A 19041-nucleotide genomic window follows, 5' to 3' on the forward strand; every position below is an offset into this window, starting at 1 on the left:
TCGTTACCCATCGCTCCACAAAAGCCGCGGCCCTTGCAAGGGGAACTACTACTTCAAGGTCTCAGAGCAAGTGACGTCACCGATTGAAATGCTATTTAGCGCGCACCACTAACTAAGCTAGCCGTTTCACATCCGTTACACTCATCCCCCTTTTGACCTCCTCCTTTTCTACAACAACCAGTGATCCGGGTCAACAGCATCAATGTAACAGTATAACTTTAGACCGTCCCCTCGCCCATACCCGGGGGCGAACAAGGGACCCTCTGCACACATCAACAACAGTCACCCACGAAGCACCGTTACCCATCGCTCCACAAAATCCACGGCCCTTGCAGAGGAAGGGGAACTCCTACTTCAAGGTCTTAGAGCAAGTGACGTCACCGATTGAAACGCTATTTAGCGCGCACCACCGCTAACTAAGCTAGCCGTTTTACATCCGTTACATGAGCATAATTTACTAGCACTGAGCCCAAGAAACCAGTGGAGGGGTTCTGTGTCAGGAATTGAAGGCTATTGCTATTTTGACTGCATCCTGTGTTAGATTGTTATTCACCATGATTTCTAGTCTTTTTGCAGTGTTACTATGGTCTTTCCCTGTTAACTTTTTTAGATTCTCCCAGATCAGTTTAGAATTTCCCTTTGCTTCAACAATTGTGTAAATAAAAAAGTTAGCCTTGGCCTGTCTGATTTCTTTCATCACCTTATTTCTCAACATGGTAAACCTACGTCTGTCATGCTCTAATTTGGATCTTAGGGATATTTTTAGAGCATAATCTCGTTCTTTAATCAATTTCCAGATTTCTCCATTTAGCCAAGGAAGAGTGCTCTTTTGGCCAAGTTTGGATTTGATTTTCTTTAGGAAACCATTTATTGTAGTCTGGATTGTGGATAGAAAAACTTGACTATCAGCCTCCACGTCTGTATAGGACAAGAGATCATTCCAGTTAATTACCTTAATTCTGTTTTCAAAATAGCTTAAATCAGGTATTCTTAGTTGATCCGGCTTTCTAACAGTAGAGAGGTTAAACCTGCTCTTAGACAGCTTTCTGGCTATAAGTGTCAGATTATGATCAGATAGCCCAGTAACCATATTGAATGATTTAGTCACTCTCTCTGGTTTATTACTGAACACCAAATCAATCTGTGTTTTAGAGCAACAAGTCACCCTGGTTGGCCCTTTAACTAGCTGTGTAAGGTCAAAGGTATTAGTGATTTGTGTAAGGCCAAAGGTATTAGTGATCCATTTGAGGGTTTTTCTACAAAACTTGTCTTCATAATTCATGTTAAAATCTCCCATTAAGATTATCTCTTTCCCAAAGTCACATTCCCTAAGCATGTTATTAAACTGATCAAAAAACACACTTTTGGTGGAAGGTGGTCTATACATTCCAATAAGGGTAAAAGACATTTGGGGAGAAAGTGTAACGTTCAGGCCGATACATTCTAGTTCATTATCACATGACCACTCAATTTGTTTACATCGGATATGTGCTTTAATGTAAATCATCACACCCCCTCCTCTTCCTTCAATCCTGTCTCTCCTGAAAACATTGTAGCCAGGCACAGTCAAAGCAGCATATGGAGAGTTTTTATGGAGCCATGTCTCTGAGAGACAGAGGAAGTCAAGGTTGTAGTCTGAGTAGATGTTGAATTTAATCACTTTTTGGAATGACACTATGAATGTTCAAGTGCCCCTCTAGTAGTCCCTTGGGCTTAGCTCGTGGGTCCCAGATGACTCGAGAGTGATTGACACATTGAAAAAATAACATTTTCTGTGTTTTTTGACAGCTGGGTTTAGGCCGTTTTGTTTCGTTTTGATTAGGGGCAGTTTGGTAGCGCAATTAACAATCCCTCCTGCCTGCACTGGATGCGGGGAACTAATTAAAACAGCTTGCCAGAAACAGAGTCAGGGATCGCATATAGCGACTTGGGTATGTTTGAAGAGTCAAAATCGATCCTGGAGCTGGGTGAGTCGAGAGAAACCATGGGACCATAGCACTCACCCACTTGCGATGAGGCCATCCACTGCTTTCCACTCCGGTGAGTATCGCTGGCTCGGTGATGTTTGGCCCAGGATTGAGTTGCACATCCCCGGATAAATGTTGGACTTGTGTTTGTTACGCCTAAGCGAATCAGTGGAATAGGGAGCAAGGTAGACTTGGTCATTATTCAGAACATTATGGTATGTGGCGTACTGTCCGCTCCTGTGGAACGATGAACCAATGTGTTTGGTGTTGATATTCTCCGGTAGTAGACTGATTGTGTCATCCCAGCAGGGACGCACTGAGATTATCAGCAGAGCGGCTACATAACTGACAATCATGGCAGAGTACTGGAGATAAAACACATAATTGCGCTTTAACTATTTGCATGAGTTACTTAGCTGGGGTCGGCGTACACCTGATGGTTTAGATAGAATTACAGCATTCGAATGAGAAGCGGCACCTGCCGGACCACCCTGTTTTCCGTCCGCCAACTTGGTCTTATGCTTTGCCACTATGGCTGTGTTTACACAGGCAGCCCAATTCAGACCTTTTTCCCACTCATTGGCTTCGGTACACTGGCAATTGTGTTCGGCATTGGGAGCTGGGGAAGCTGAGACTCTTTGTGCTTATGGTGATGGGCCTGCCCTGTCTGCAGGTGTTCTTTGGCTTGCTAGCCTACCCCTTTTTCCTCCAAACATAACGATGGTCATTATGGCCAAACAGTTCTATTTTTGTTTCATCAGACCAGAGGACATTTCTACAAAAAGTACGATCTTTGTCCCCATGTGCAGCTGCAAACTGTAGTCTGGCATTTTTTTATGGTGGTTTTGGAGCAGTGGTTTCTTCCTTGCTGAGAGGCCTTTCAGGTTATGTCGATATAGGACTCATTTTACTGTGGATATAGTTACTTTTGTACCCGTTTCTTCCAGCATCTTCACAAGGTCCCTTGCTTTTGTTCTGGGATTGATTTGCACCTTTCGCCCCAAAGTACGTTCATCTCAGGGAGACAGAACGCGTCTCCTTCCTGAGCAGTATGATGGCTGAGTGGTCTCATGGTGTTTATACTTGCATACTATTGTTTGTACAGATGAACATGGTACCTTCAGGTGTTTGGAAATTGCTCTCAAGGATAAACCAGACTTGTGGAGGTTTACAATTTTTTTCTGAGGTCTTGGCTGATTTCTTTTGATTTTCTCATGATGTCAAGCAAAGAAAGAGGCATTGAGTTTGTAGGTAGGCCTTGAAATTCATCCACAGGTACACCTCCAATTAACTCAAATAATGTCAATTAGCCTATCAGAAGCTTCTAAATCCATTACATCATTTTCTGGAATTTTCAGAGCTATTTAAATGCACAGTTAACTTAGTGTATGTAAACTTCTGACCCACTGGAATTGTGATACAGTCATAAGTGAAATAATCTGTCTGTAAACAATTGTTGGAAAAATTACTTGTGTCATGCACACAGTAGATGTCCTAACCGACTTGACAAAACTATAGTTTGTGAACAAGAAATGTGTTGAGTGGTTGAAAACGAGTTTTAATGACTCCAACCTAAGTGTATATAAACTTCTGACTTCAACTGTATGTCAGGATGTTGTTGTCCGTGTAGATGGTGAAATGTGGAGCATAGAATATGTAGTCTTTGGACTTCTCACACACAGCCCACTTCAATGCAAGGAACTCAAGTTTGCCAGAGTGAAGGTGGTAGTTCTTCTCCTCAGGCGTGAGAGTTCTTGAAACATACCCGACAACTCTGAGCTTCCCATTCTGTCGTTGGTGAAGAACAGCTCTAAGATCTTGTTCTGAGGCGTCAGTGTGGAGTGGGAAGGTTTAGACGAAGTCGGAATAGGCTAGTAGGGTGGATTCAATAGTCTGTGGAGCCGCTCAAGGATAGTCTGGTGTTCCTCCATCCATCTCACTGGAGTTCTGGATGGCAACGGGGAACCTTTCAACTTCTCCTTGCTTAGCTCACCCCGTGGCGTTGTAGTGTTCTCAAAACCTCCCTCAACATGTCCTTCAATGGACTTGGGGTAGCAGAGAACATCATTCGGACAAGGGATACAGCACTCGTCTTGCAGTCCAGCATCTCCTCCATGCTCATTTGCAATGCTACAGGAGTGTTTATCAGCCCAAAGGGGATCCTCACACACAATCTCCACGGTGTGATGAAGGCAGTGAGATGGCGGGAGCCTTCAGCCATGAAGCCTTGGCGATAGGCCTTTCCTGGGTTCAGATACAGTAACCTCCAGAAAGCCAAAAGTTGGGTTTACAGAGTGGGACATGTTTTATTTCATTCTTCATCGCAAGATAACAATATCAAATCAAATCAAATTGTATTTGTCACATACACATAGTTAGCAGATGTTAATGCGAGTGTAGCGAAATGCTTGTGCTTCTAGTTACGACAATGCAGTAATAACCAACGAGTATGTGTTCTAAAGTTCTAAATTGAGCAGCTGCTGGAAAATGAGCTCCTGTATATATTGAGATTTAAATGGTTTTTTAGAGTGAAGTACATCGAAAAAATCAAGAGAAAACTGCAAGACTCAATAGAAGACAAAACAAGGAACAAACCAAAAAAGACAGGCTTTTGAAAAATTAACTATTTTTCATAAAATTGTACAGTTATCTTAGCTAGCTGAATTGCTAGCAGAATTGTTTACTTGTTGCTAAGCAGTTGCTAGGGACTCTCCTGGAAGAAGCTAGCTAGCTTACAAAGAATAACAACAAAAAATATCTAGTTAACAGAAGAAAGGAAGACAAAATAAGGACAAAAGAAGGACAGAAGAAAAAGGAAAAGAAAGAGGACAACAAAGTGAAACAGTCAGCACTTCTATTGCAACTTCGTATTTCGTCGTCCTAACGTAGTCTACACTGCTATCTGCCCAGCAGCTAGCCAGCTAGCAAACGTCCACCATCTACCGAATAGCAGCACTGTAGAAACTATTACACTCAACTGAACGACTTGATTAGTGTAGTGTTAGCTAGCTACATAGTTGTCTTTGCTGTCTTCGTATCCAAGATAATTGTGTAGTTTAGAGCGTGTAGTCTTAGAGTGATTATCTTAATTTACCGAGGTTAGCTAGCCAGCTATTTGTCGTCCTTAACGTAGGAGACACTGCTAGCTAGCCAACAGCTAACCAACGTCTACTGAATAGAACTTCCGCACTCAACAACCCGGTCGCATTCCGCTTCGCTCCACAGGTAGTATCACATTTTCATTTCATTTCATTACAGCACAACGGTTTGATTTGTTTGATCGTAGCTAGCTACATAGCTAGCTACATAGCCGTCTGTGTATCAAAGATAATTGTGTAGTCTAGAGCGATTTTCTAGGTTAGCTAGCCAGCTATTGTCGTTCTTTTAACGTAACGTAATCAACACTGCTAGCTAGCCAGCTAGCCCCCGAATAGCAGCACTGTAGAAACTATTACACTCAACGGAACGACTTGATTAGTGTAGTGTCAACAACGCAGCCACTGCCAGCTAGCCTACAAAGTCAACAACGCAGCCACTGCCAGCTAGCCTACTTCAGCAGTACTGTATCATTTTAATCATTTTAGTCAATAAGATTCTTGCTACGTAAGCTTAACTTTCTGAACATTCGAGACGTGTAGTCCACTTGTCATTCCAATCTCCTTGCATTAGCGTAGCTTCTTCTGTAGCCTGTCAACTATGTGTCTGTCTATCCCTGTTATCTCCTCTCTGCACAGACCATACAAACGCTCGACACCGCGTGGCCGCGGCCACCCTAATCTGGTGGTCCCAGCGCGCACGACCCACGTGGAGTTCCAGGTCTCCGGTAGCCTCTGGAACTGCCGATCTGCGGCCAACAAGGCAGAGTTCATCTCAGCCTATGCCTCCCTCCAGTCCCTCGACTTCTTGGCACTGACGGAAACATGGATCACCACAGATAACACTGCTACTCCTACTGCTCTCTCTTCGTCCGCCCACGTGTTCTCGCACACCCCGAGAGCTTCTGGTCAGCGGGGTGGTGGCACCGGGATCCTCATCTCTCCCAAGTGGTCATTCTCTCTTTCTCCCTTTACCCATCTGTCTATCGCCTCCTTTGAATTTCATGCTGTCACAGTTACCAGCCCTTTCAAGCTTAACATCCTTATCATTTATCGCCCTCCAGGTCCCCTCGGAGAGTTCATCAATGAGCTTGATGTCTTGATAAGCTCCTTTCCTGAGGACGGCTCACCTCTCACAGTTCTGGGCGACTTTAACCTCCCCACGTCTACCTTTGACTCATTCCTCTCTGCCTCCTTCTTTCCACTCCTTTCCTCTTTTGACCTCACCCTCTCACCTTCCCCCCCCCTACTCACAAGGCAGGCAATATGCTCGACCTCATCTTTACTAGATGCTGTTCTTCCACTAACCTCATTGCAACTCCCCTCCAAGTCTCCGACCACTACCTTGTATCCTTTTCCCTCTCGCTCTCATCCAACACTTCCCACACTGCCCCTACTCGGATGGTATCGCGCCGTCCCAACCTTCGCTCTCTCTCCCCCGCTACTCTCTCCTTTTCCATCCTATCATCTCTTCCCTCTGCTCAAACCTTCTCCAACCTATCTCCTGATTCTGCCTCCTCAACCCTCCTCTCCTCCCTTTCTGCATACTTTGACTCTCTATGTCCCCTATCTTCCAGGCCGGCTCGGTCCTCCCCTCCCGCTCCGTGGCTCGACAACTCATTGCGAGCTCACAGAACAGGGCTCCGGGCAGCCGAGCGGAAATGGAGGAAAACTCGCCTCCCTGCGGACCTGGCATCCTTTCGCTCCCTCCTCTCTACATTTTCCTCCTCTGTCTCTGCTGCTAAAGCCACGTTCTACCACTCTAAATTCCAAGCATCTGCCTCTAACCCTAGGAAGCTCTTTGCCACCTTCTCCTCCCTCCTGAATCCTCCTCCCCCTCCCCCCCCTCCTCCCTCTCTGCAGATGACTTCGTCAATCATTTTGAAAAGAAGGTCGACGACATCCGATCCTCGTTTGCTAAGTCAAACGACACCGCTGGTTCTGCTCACACTGCCCTACCCTGTGCTCTGACCTCTTTCTCCCCTCTCTCTCCAGATGAAATCTCGCGTCTTGTGACGGCCGGCCGCCCAACAACCTGCCCGCTCGACCCTATCCCCTCCTCTCTTCTCCAGACCATTTCCGGAGACCTTCTCCCTTACCTCACCTCGCTCATCAACTCATCCCTGACCGCTGGCTACGTCCCTTCCGTCTTCAAGAGAGCGAGAGTTGCACCCCTTCTGAAAAAACCTACACTCGATCCCTCCGATGTCAACAACTACAGACCAGTATCCCTTCTTTCTTTTCTCTCCAAAACTCTTGAACGTGCCGTCCTTGGCCAGCTCTCCCGCTATCTCTCTCAGAATGACTTTCTTGATCCAAATCAGTCAGGTTTCAAGACTAGTCATTCAACTGAGACTGCTCTTCTCTGTATCACGGAGGCGCTCCGCACTGCTAAAGCTAACTCTCTCCTCTGCTCTCATCCTTCTAGACCTATCGGCTGCCTTCGATACTGTGAACCATCAGATCCTCCTCTCCACCCTCTCCGAGTTGGGCATCTCCGGCGCGGCCCACGCTTGGATTGCGTCCTACCTGACAGGTCGCTCCTACCAGGTGGCGTGGCGAGAATCTGTCTCCTCACCACGCGCTCTCACCACTGGTGTCCCCCAGGGCTCTGTTCTAGGCCCTCTCCTATTCTCGCTATACACCAAGTCACTTGGCTCTGTCATAACCTCACATGGTCTCTCCTATCATTGCTATGCAGACGACACACAATTAATCTTCTCCTTCCCCCTTCTGATGACCAGGTGGCGAATCGCATCTCTGCATGTCTGGCAGACATATCAGTGTGGATGACGGATCACCACCTCAAGCTGAACCTCGGCAAGACGGGCTGCTCTTCCTCCCGGGGAAGGACTGCCCGTTCCATGATCTCGCCATCACGGTTGACAACTCCATTGTGTCCTCCTCCCAGAGCGCTAAGAACCTTGGCGTGATCCTGGACAACACCCTGTCGTTCTCAACTAACATCAAAGCGGTGGCCCGTTCCTGTAGGTTCATGCTCTACAACATCCACAGAGTACGACCCTGCCTCACACAGGAAGCGGCGCAGGTCCTAATCCAGGCACTTGTCATCTCCCGTCTGGATTACTGCAACTCGCTGTTGGCTGGGCTCCCTGCCTGTGCCATTAAACCCCTACAACTCATCCAGAACGCCGCAGCCCGTCTGGTGTTCAACCTTCCCAAGTTCTCTCACGTCACCCCGCTCCTCCGCTCTCTCCACTGGCTTCCAGTTGAAGCTCGCATCCGCTACAAGACCATGGTGCTTGCCTACGGAGCTGTGAGGGGAACGGCACCTCAGTACCTCCAGGCTCTGATCAGGCCCTACACCCAAACAAGGGCACTGCGTTCATCCACCTCTGGCCTGCTCGCCTCCCTACCACTGAGGAAGTACAGTTCCCGCTCAGCCCAGTCAAAACTGTTCGCTGCTCTGGCTCCCCAATGGTGGAACACACTCCCTCACGACGCCAGGACAGCGGAGTCAATCACCACCTTCCGGAGACACCTGAAACCCCACCTCTTTAAGGAATACCTAGGATAGGATAAAGTAATCCTTCTCCCCCCTCTTAAAATATTTAGATGCACTATTGTAAAGTGGCTGTTCCACTGGATGTCATAAGGTGAATGCACCAATTTGTAAGTCGCTCTGGATAAGAGCGTCTGCTAAATGACTTAAATGTAATGTAAATGAGTAATCTAACCTAACAATTCCAAAACTACTACCTTATACACACAAGTGTGAGGGGATAAAGAATATGTACATAGCCTCCCGGGTGGCACAGTGGTTAAAACCTGTTAGGGCTCATGCAAATTTTCGCAGCTTTTTGTTAAAAATCGCGCAACATTTCAGCGCCCTGCTACTAATGCCAGGAATATAGTATATGCATATGATTAGTATGTGTGGATAGAAAACACTCAGACGTTTATAAAACTGGTTAAATCACGGCTGTGACTATAACAGAACGTGCGTTTCATCGAAAAGTGCAGGAAAATCTGATCACTGAAAATGGGAAAATATATCCATGCGCCACTTCAACCGATTGATAAAGGTGAACCACATTAAATGGGGCCGAGGTTGCAATACCTACAGCTTCCACACGATGTCAACAGTCTTGTCATTTGCCTAGGCTTTGTTTCTTGGTCAAACGAACAAGAGACAGCCCATTTCTTCAGGTCTCCAACCGGTACTAATACCTAAAGTTGCATTACAAAAGTATTTCGAAGTGTTTTGTGAAAGTTTATCGTCGACTTTTTTAATTTTAAAAAATGACGTTGCGTTATCAAACTCAGTTTTTTCCTTGATTACACAGTCTTCATAGATCGATATCTAGGCTATATATGGACCGATTTAATCGAAAAAAAGACCCACCAGTGATGTTTATGGGACATCTAGGAGTGCCAAGAAAGAAGCTCGTCAAAGGTAATGAATGTTTTATATTTTATTTCTGCGTTTTGGGTAGCCCCGGCTACCGCAAAATCTGTCGTGTTAGGTGACGTTGCAGTATTTTGGGGGTACATGCTATCAGATAATAGCTTCTCATGCTTTCGCCGAAAAGCATTTTACAAATCTGACTTGGTGGATAGATTCACAACGAGTGTAGCTTTAATTCACTACCTTGAATGTGTATTTTAATGAAAGTTTAATGAAAGTTTGAGTTTTATCAAAAACTATAGGTGGCGCTCTGAAATTCCGCTGAGTGATGTTCCTGCATGGGGACTGTATTCTGCGTCATCCTTAAGAAGTTTTAAGGGCGCTGTACTGCAGCGCCAGCTGTGCCATCAGAGTCCCTGGGTTCGCGCCCAGGCTCTGTCGTAACCAGCCGCGACCGGGAGGTCCGTGGGGCGACGCACAATTGGCCTAGCGTCGTCCGGGTTAGGGAGGGCTTGGTCGGTAGGGATGTCCTTGTCTCATCGCGCACCAGCGACGCACAATTGGCCTAGCGTCGTCCGGGTTAGGGAGGGCTTGGTCGGTAGGGATGTCCTTGTCTCATCGCGCACCAGCGACTCCTGTGGCGGGCCGGGCGCAGTGCGCGCTAACCAAGGTTGCACGGTGTACCCTCCGACACATTGGTGCGTTGGATGCGCGCTGTGTTAAGAAGCAGTACGGCTGGTTGGGTTGTGTATCGGAGGACGCATGAGAAGCAGTACAGCTGTTTGTGGTGTTGTGTATTGGAGGACGTATGACTTTCAACTTTCGTCGTACGGGAGTTGTAGCGATGAGACAAGATAGTAGCTACTACAACAATTGGATACCACGAAATTGGGGAGAAAAAGGGGTCAAATAAAAAAAAATAAAAAAAATAATAAAATAAGAATATGTACATAAATATATATGAATGAGTGATGGTACAGAGCGCCATAGGCAAGATGCAGTGGATGGTATTGAGTACAGTATATACATGTGAGATCAGTAATGTAGGATATGTAAACAAAGTGGCATAGTTTAAAGTGGCTAGTGATACATCTATTACATAAAGATGCAGTAGATGATATTGATAGGTGAGAATTGTCTGTTAATTGAATGATTAGAATATTCCGCCCTGAAACATATAATTGTATGGAATTGATTAGAATGTATGAAATCATAATCAATAAATGTGTAGTCCTAGTCAGAATTAGGGTAAAGACAATATGGTATTATAAACACAGACTGTCTGAGCTTGGTGCCGACCTGACTAGAGATTGGGCGAGAACAGGGAGGACGTGTCAAGAACAAGGTCACAAAGCTCTGGAGGCTGGGTAGCAGGACATTTGTGTGCGTCTGTTTGTGTGTGTGCGTATAGCTGTGTGAATGTGTGTTCATGAGAAGTCAGTATAAAATGAATTGTTTTGTATTCTTGACTTTAGAATGTTCTCTGAATAAACTGTACTAACCTTTTGTATAAGCTGAGTCTTTGACTAATTATTATTATTATACCCATGGTCTTACAAACCTCGGGATTGGTCAAAGCTATTGATTGATAGTTATTATCATTGGGATTGGAAATTCTCTTATCAAATATTATATTATATTAAGTGCCATTGTTTAAAGTGCTAGTGATACATTTTTACATCAATTTCCATCAATTTCCATTATTAAAGTGGCTGGAGTTGAGTCAGTATGTTGGCAGCAGCCACTCAATGTGGCTGTTTAACAGTCTGATGGCCTTGAGATAGAAGCTGTTTTTCAGTCTCTCGGCCCCTGCTTTGATGCATCTGTACTGACCTCGCCTTCTGGATGATAGCGGGGTGAACAGCCAGTGGCTCGGGTGGTTTGGTGTCCTTGATGATCTTTATGGCCTTCCTGTGACATCGGGTGCTGTAGTTGTCCTGGAGGGTAGGTAGTTTTCCCCCGGTGATGCGTTGTGCAGACCTCACTACCCTCTGGAGAGCCTTACGGTTGTGGGCGGAGCAGTTGCCGTATCAGGCGGTGATAAAGCCCGACAGGATGCTCTCGATCTCCAAAAGCTTTCAATTAGGATTTTAGCTGCAGATTTGAATACAATATTCTAGGTATTGGGAGGCACAGTAACTGTACACTAGTGGAAAGGTATTAATTATGGCCAACTTGTTTGAACATTAGAAGTTTGTGAGTGCTTTTGGTGACAAGCCAAATTTCTTCAGCCTCCTGAGGTTGAAGAGGCGCTGCTGCTGCAGTTTGTCCGTGATGTGTACGCCGAGGAACTTAAAACAACTACCCTCTCCACTACTGTCCCGTCAATGTGGATAGGGGTGTGCTCCCTCTGCTGTTTCCTGAAGTCCACAATCATCTCCTTTGTTTTGTTGACATTGAGTGAGAGGTTATTTTTCTGACACCACACTCCGAGGGCCTTCAGCTCCTCCCTGTAGGCCGTCTAGCCTACCACTGTAGTGTTGTCCGCAAACTTGATGATTGAGTTGGAGGCGTGCATGGCCACGCAGTCGTGGGTGAACAGGGAGTACAGGAGAGGGCTCAGAACGCACCCTTGTGGGCCCCAGTGTTGAGGATCAGCGGGGTGGAGATGTTGTTACCTACCCTCACCACATGGGGGCGGCCCGTCAGGAAGTCCAGTACCCAGTTGCACAGGGCGGGGTCGACACCCAGGGTCTCAAGCTTGATGACGAGTTTGGAGGGTACTATGGTGTTAAATGCTGAGCTGTAGTCGATGAACAGCATTCTCACATAGGTATTCCTCTTGTCCTTTCAGTTTCACGCGAATGATGCCATAAATCCACGGTTTCTGGTTTGGGAATTTTTTTAATCGTTGCTGTGGGTATAACATCATCAATGCACTTTCTAATGAACTCGCTCCCCGAATCAGCGTATTCGTCAATGTTGTTGTTGGACGCAATGCGGAACATATCCCAAATAGCAACATATACAGGGACGGACGGACGGACGGACGGACGGACGGACAGACAGACATTTAGGTAAAGTCACTCGTGTCCTCAGAGAAACCTAGACTTTGTGTTTTGTCTGACCATGCTGACCACATCAACATTTTCCAAAGAACAGTTCAGTGATGTCGTCAAATTGTGGAATATACAGTGCATTCGGGAAAGTATTCAGACCCCTTGACATCTTCTACATTTTGTTACGTTAAAGCCTTATTCTATAATTGATTAAATAATTTCCCCCCTCATCAATCTACACACAATACCCTATAAGGACAAAGCAAAAACAAAGCAAAGCAAATGTATTACAAATAAAAACAGAAATATCACATTTACATAAGTATTCAGACCCTTTACTTTGTTGAAGTACCTTTGCCAGCAATTACAGCCTTGGGTCTTCTTGGGTATGACACTACAATATTGGCCCAATATTGGAGTTTCTCCTATTCTTCTCTGCAGATCCTCTCAAGCTCTGTCAGGTTGGATGGGGAGTTTTGCGGCCCAGCTATTTTCAGGACTCCAGAGATGTTTGATCGGGTTCAAGTCCGGGCTCTGGCTGGGCCACTCAAGGACATTCAGAGACTTATCCCGAAGCAACTCCTGCGTTGTCTTGGCTGTGTGCTTAGGGTCATATTCCTGTTGGAAGGTGAACCTTCGACCCAGTCTGAGGTCATGAGCGCTCTGGAGCAGGTTTTCATCAAGGATCTCTGTACTTTGCTCCGTTCATCTTTCCCTCGATCTTGACTAGTCTCCCAGTCCCTGCCGATGAAAAAAATCCCCGTAGGATGATGATGCCACCAGCTTGCTTCACTGTAGGGATGCTGCCAGGTTTCCTCCAGATTTGGACTAGTAACCAGAAGGTTGCAAGTTCAAACCCCCGAGCTGACAAGGTACAAATCTGTCATTCTGCCGCTGAACAGGCAGTTAACCCACTGTTCCTAGGCCGTCATTGAAAATAAGAATTTGCCTAGTTAAATAAAGGTAAACATTTAAAAAAATTCAGGCCAATCTTGTTTTCATCAGACCAGAGAATCCTGTTTCTCATGGTCTGAGAGTCCTTTAGGTGCCTTTTGGCAAACTCAAAGTGGGATGTCATGTGCCTTTTACTGAGGAGTGGCTTCCGTCTGGCCACTCTACCATAAAGGCCTGATTGGTGGAGTGCTGCAGAGATGGTGGTCCATCTGGAAGGTTCACCCATCTCCACAGAGGAACTCTGGAGCTCTGTCAGAGTGACAATCAGGTTCCTGATAACCTCCCTGACCCAGGCCCTTCTCCCCTTATTGCTCAGTTTGACCGAGCTTACATTTAAGAATGATGAAGGCCACTGTGTTCTTGGGGACCGTCAATGCTGCATGATTTTTGGGTATCCTTCCCCAGATCTGTGCATTGACACAATCCTGACTCGGAGCTCTACGGACAATTCCTTTGACCTCATGGCTTGGTCACTATCTCCTCTTTATGCTGGGAGCATGGAGTAAAGATTGGTTTACCATGGTTCACAAGATTTATTGTAGTTTACTGATGTTGCAGAGACATTCATGAACCATGATGGAAATATTTTCATAAACTCAGTATAAAAAGAAACAACCCTTTTTCAGGACCCTGTCTTTCAAAGATCATTCTTAAAAATCCAAATAACTTCACATATCCTCATTGTAAAGGGTTTAAACACTGTTTTCCATGCTTGTTCAATGAATCATTAACAATTAATGAACATGCACCTGTGGAACGGTCGTTAAGACACTAACAGCTTACAGACGGTAGGCAATTAAGGTCAGTTATGAAAACTTAGGACACTAAAGAGGCCTTTCTACTGACTCTGAATAACATCAAACGAAAGATGCCCAGGGTCCCTGCTCATCTGTGTGAACGTGCCTTAGGCGTGCTGCAAGGAGGCGTGAGGACTTCAGATGTGGCCAGGGCAATAAATTGCAATGTCCATACTGTGACATGCCTAAGACAGCGCTACAGGGAGATAGGGCGGACAGCTGATTGTCCTCGCAGTAGCAGACCACGTGTTACAACACATGCACAGGATCGGTACATCTGAACATCACACCTATGGGACAGGTACAGCATGGCAACAACAACTGATTGAGATATGCCAGGAATGCACAATCCCTCAATCAGTGTTCAGACTGTCCGCAATAGGCTGAGAGAGGCAGGACTGAGGGCCTGTAGGCCTGTTGTAAGTCAGATACTTCGCAGACATCACCGGCAACAACGTCGCCTATGGGCACAAACCTACTGCCGTTGGACCAGACAGGACTGGCTAAAAGTACTCTTCACTGACGAGTCGCGGTTTTGTCTCACCGTGGGTGATGTTGGATTTGCGTTTTTGGCGAAGGAATGAGTGTTACGCTTAGGCCTGTACTCTGGAGCGGGATCGATTTGGAGGTGGAGGGTCTGTCATGGTCTGGGGCGGTGTGTCACCGCATCATCGGACTGAGCTTGTTGTCATTGCAGACAATCTTAATGCTGTGCGTTACAGGGAAGACATCCTCCTCCCTCATGTGGTACCCTTCCTGCAGGCTCATCCTCCAGCATGACAATGCCACCAGCCATACTGCTCGTTCGGTGCTTGATTTCCTGCAAGACAGGAATGTCAGTGTTCTGCCATGGCCAGTGAAGAGCCCAGATCTCAATCCCATCGAGCACGTCTGGGACCTGTTGGATCGGAGGGTGAGGGCTAGGGCCATTCCCCTCAGAAATGTCTGGGAACTTGCAGGTGCTTTGGTGGAAGAGTGGGGTAACATCTCACAGCAAGAACTGGCAAATCTGGTGCAGTCCATGAGGAGGAGATGCACTGCAGTACTTAATGCAGCTGGTGGCCACACCAGATACTGACTGTTACTTTTGATTTTGACCCCCCTTTGTTCAGGGACATATTATTCAATTTATGTTAGTCACATGTCTGTGGAACTTGTTCAGTTTATGTCTCAGTTCTTGAATCTTGTTATGTTCATACAAATATTTGCACGTTAAGTTTGCTAACAATCAACACAGTTGATAGTGAGAAGACATTTCTTTTTTTGCTGAGTTTATGTAACAATATGAGATGATATATTCAATGTGTTAATGTAGCCTTATTGGTCTTTTATTTGGGAATTGGTCCATTTGGTTTCATTTATATTATGTATATTATGCATTAAGAAAGAGAGAGAGGAAACAAACAGTTTTAAGCTTCTCAATGGCAGCAGTATTTCAGATGTACTGAAGATAACCCATCCACTCATCAAAAATCACAAGTTCACTCACATAAGACAAACACAGACAACCCATCATCTTTCCTACTAAAAATGACATACACTTTATCACAATGCCTTTGTAATAATGTCATAATGATGACATAACAGCTATCACAACATATTGATGTGGTTCCAGGGAGCTGCTGTAAGAAAAGTGGTTGTATGTTTGCATTCAAATAATTATCATATTCATCAGGCCTGATATTCAGGTTGTTTTGGTTTAACCTGTTAGTGATCCCTTCGCGTGCCAATCCCTTCAGCGGGATCAATTTGACAACATCCGGTGAAATTGCAGACCGCCAAATTCAAACTGCAGAAATATTAATATTCAAGATTACCGAAAATGTAAGTGTAATACATCAAAATAAAGCTACACTTCTTGTTAATCCAGCCGCAGTGTCAGATTTCAAAAAGGCTTTACGGCGAAAGCAGCCCATGCGATTATCTGAGGACAGCGCCCCGCATAAAAACACATGAAAATCAGGTGGCGACACAAAACGATATAATAAATGCCTTACCTTTGAAGATCTTCTTCTGTTGGCACTCCAAAATGTCCCAGAAACATCACAAATGGTCCTTTTGTTCGATAATGTCGTTCTTTATATCCCCAAAATGTCATTTTTTTGGCGCTTTTGATTCAGAAATACACCGGTTCCAACTCGCCCAACGACTACAAAGTATCTCATAAGCTACCTGTAAACTTGGTCCAAACATTTCAAACAACATTCCTAATCCAACATAAGGTATCCTAAAACGTAAATAATTTATCAAATTTAAGACGGGATAAACTGTTTCCAATACAAAAAAACAATGTGAAGAGCGTTCCAGTTCACACGCACCAAACAGTAGAATCCATCTGGAGTGACACTTACAAAGAACAGCCATACTTCTTCATTTCTCAAAAGAAAAACATCAACCAATTTTTAAAGATTGTTGACATCTAGTGGAAGCCATAGGAACTGCAACCAGGTTCCTATTAAATAGGGCTTTCAATAGAAATCTCATGGGAAATACTATGACCTCAATTTTTCTTCCGCCTGGATGGTTTGTCCTCGGGGTCTGCCAAATCAGTTCTGTTATACTCAGACATTATTTTAACGGTTTTAGAAACTTTAGAGTGTTTTCTTTCCAAATCTACCTTATATGCATATCCTAGCTTCTGGGCCTAAGTAACAGGCAGTTTACTTTGGGCACGCTTTTCATCCGGACATGAAAATACTGCCCCCTATCCCTATGAAAGTGCCGATTTACAAGATCCCATCTGAAACTATTAAAAACACTTAATACATAGAGTTCTGTTTATTAGTACAGATCCCAATTCATGAGAAATATGCATATTCTCCCCAAAAGTAGTCAGGTGTATTATAAACATTAAACTTAATTTTATTATCTTTTTAAATACAGAATAGGCTAACTAAAGGCAGAGTTAATTCCAGTAGACAGTAATAATAGGGTTGGGGTCAATTCCATTTTAATTCCAGTAGACAGTAATAATAGGGTTGGGGTCAATTCCATTTTAATTCCAGACAATTTAGGAAATACACTGAAATTCATATTCCAATTCTCCACAATGTTTTTCAATAAGTACAATTTGGAATTGGATGTTGGTTAACTTCCTGAATTTAAATGGAATTGACCCCAAACCTGAATAAAACCCAACACAACCAGGGCCCTGTTTCACAAAAGCATCTTACGGCAAATTTCATCGTTCATAGGAGCATCGTTCATAGGAGCATCGTTAAATCTCTGAGATGTTCCCCAAAACCATCATTATTATCGTTGTAGTTGGTTGTTGAAACGCTCGTAATCTAACGCCTACCTCAGATGAGCTAAGTGCCCTCCCACGTCACTTTATATACAGAAGATCTATGCTAAACATAGAATCAGATGGTTGATCCATTTCTCTGTGACTGCCGATAACTTCAGAACAACGGTAACTAAAAATATAAAGTTGCCAATGGCTTTTCAATTGATAGAAACAAGCGACATATAAAATTGCAATAAATTCATCAGGCCAAGGAAGAACTGGGACATTTTCAGTTTCCAGGAATTGTGTACAGATCATTGCGACATGGAGCTGTGCATTATCATGCTGAAACATAAGGTGATGGCGGCGGATGAACGGCACAACAATGGGCCTCAGGATCTTGATAAGAGAAGGGAAGAGAAGAGGAGGCAAGAAGGAGGGGTACGGTTGGTCTTAGGGTAGAGGAAGGGGAGAGGGGTCGTCCAGTGAGTTGAGCCCTCACGGTATCTCTGTGCATTAAAATTGCCATCGATAAAATGCAATTGTGTTCATTGTCCGTAGATTATGCCTGCCCATACCATAACTTCTCCATGGGGCATTCTGTTCACAACATTGACATCAGCAAACCGCTCGCCCACATGACGCCATACACACTGTCTGCCATCTGCTCAGTACGCTTGAAACCAGGATTCATCTGTGAAGAGCACCCTTCTCCAGCATGCCAGTGGCCATCGAAGGGGATGCTGAACTGCAGTCAGGTCAAGACCCTGGTGAGGACAACAAGCACCCAAAAAGTCCTGAATGGGGTCACACGTGGTTTACTGTTGTGAGGCCAGTTGGACGTACTGCAAAATTCTCTAAAATGACATTGTAGGTAGCTTATGGTAGAGAAATTAACAATACATTTTCTGTCAACAGCTCTGGTGGACATTCCTGCAGTCACCATGCCAATTGCACACTCCCTCAAAACTTGAGACATCAGTGGCATTGTGTTGTGTGACAAAACTGCCCATTTTAGTGTCCTTTTATTGTCAGTACAAGGTGCACCTGTGTAATGATCATGCTGTATAATCAGCGTCTTGATATGCCACACCTGTAAGGTGGATGGATCTCGGCAAAGGAGATATGTTCACCAACAGGGATGTAAACAAATTTGTACACAGAACCTGAGAGAAATCAGATTTTTGTGCATACTGTATAGAACATTTCTGGGATCTTTTATTTCAGCTCATGAAACATGTGACCAACACTTTACATGGTGCATTTATATTATATTTTTTTATATATTATATTTTTGTTCAGTATATTTCATATGTAAACTTATGTACATAATTCATTTGTATTGAGTAGCCTAAGCATTAGCCGCATAAATGTTTGCAGCCGTAGGTGGTAATATCTCTCTTGGAGCTGATTCGTCGTCAGTATTGTGAAATAATTCTCATGTCAAGGTAATATTTGAATGGAGGAAGCTGATCTGAGAGCAGTGCTATCTTTGGATCCTATCTGTATCGACACATGCTCCAACCATGGACTTAGCAACCATTCTCTCAGCGAAGTGTTTAGCTGTTGTAAGAAAGATGCATCATTAAAACACTTGTAAGCCTAAATTCCATCACTATTGGGAAACTGGGCCC

General features: G+C 44.7%; 1 long non-coding RNA gene across 1 annotated transcript; it reads left to right on the forward strand.

The window, feature by feature from the left end:
- The first annotated feature begins 1624 nt into the window (after positions 1 to 1624).
- On the forward strand, positions 1625 to 19010 carry LOC127910352 (uncharacterized). Its single transcript, XR_008074490.1, has 3 exons — positions 1625 to 2040; positions 17969 to 18177; positions 18326 to 19010. It is a non-coding gene; the product is annotated as an uncharacterized LOC127910352 (long non-coding RNA).
- Positions 19011 to 19041: the final 31 nt, after the last annotated feature.

The sequence above is a fragment of the Oncorhynchus keta genome, chromosome 21 (assembly GCF_023373465.1).
Source record: "Oncorhynchus keta strain PuntledgeMale-10-30-2019 chromosome 21, Oket_V2, whole genome shotgun sequence".
NCBI classification, from domain to species: Eukaryota; Metazoa; Chordata; class Actinopteri; order Salmoniformes; family Salmonidae; genus Oncorhynchus; species Oncorhynchus keta.